The sequence below is a fragment of the Eriocheir sinensis genome, chromosome 17 (assembly GCF_024679095.1).
Source record: "Eriocheir sinensis breed Jianghai 21 chromosome 17, ASM2467909v1, whole genome shotgun sequence".
Taxonomy (NCBI): Eukaryota; Metazoa; Arthropoda; class Malacostraca; order Decapoda; family Varunidae; genus Eriocheir; species Eriocheir sinensis.
The window spans coordinates 541405-542500 of NC_066525.1; positions in this window are offsets into that span (position 1 = coordinate 541405).

Consider the following 1096-nt stretch of genomic DNA (forward strand, 5'->3'; position numbering starts at 1 on the left):
ATTCTGCTTCACCGCCATCTCCAGCGAGCCGTGTTATTTACTGCCCTTCTCTTCCCTCTCTCTCTCTAGCTATCTCTTCCATCTCTCCTCGTCTCCTGTCACTGGCCCGTCCGTTTGTGTCTGTCTTCCTGCGTCCGCTAGAATCTTCTTAATTCTCAAAACTATCCCTGTCTACCTTGCAGCATCCAATCTTAACCATCTCTCTCACATGTTTTTATCCCTATCCTTCTTCCATCCCTTTCTGTCTCCCTCACAACACGTTCCTTCCTCAAGACTCCTCCTAACTATCCCTAACTATCCCTGTCCATGTTCCAGTCTTTCTTGCAACATCCAATCTTAACCATCTATCTCCCTCACAAATTTCTATCCCTTCCCTCTATCATCCCTCTCTCTCTCTCTTTCCCTCCCTCACACAACACGTCCCTTCCTCAAGACTCCTCCTAACTATCCCTAACTATCCCTGTCCATGTCCCAGTCTTTCTTGCAACATCCAATCTTAACCATTTATCTCCCTCACAAGTTTCTATCCCTCCCCTCCACCACTCTTCTCTCTCTCTCTTCCTCTTTCCCCACCCCCACCACACCAGTTTATTGACTCCCACGCCCTGGAATTTCACGGTGCTTTGGTCGTGTGAGTGAGCGCCGCGTCCGCCTGCCTGCCTGCCCGGGAAGTGCTAACTCTTTACCTAAACGAGGCTGCGGCCGTGAGTTCCCGAGGCCCGAAAACGTGGGAGTCTTAGCGGCGGTTTGACTTTCCTGTATTTGTTTGTAGCATTTGTTTGTATTTCCATTTGACTTTCGATTTTTATGATTTCGTGTTTAATTTTTTTTTTGTAGTGTTGCTTGTAATACCACCCTCTATTTTTGTTTCACCTTCTGCTCCTCCTCCTCCTCCTCCTCCTCCTCCTCCTCCTCCTGCCAACATCCTTTCCTTAGTCTTCTTCCCCTCTTCCCTTTCCTCCTCCTCCGTCTTATACCAAACCTTTACCATATATATTTTTTCTTCTAATTTATTCTTAAGCCATTTTTACCTAACTTCCCCTTCCTCCCCTTCTTCCTCCTCCCCTTACACCTCTTCCTCATAACCAACCTTACT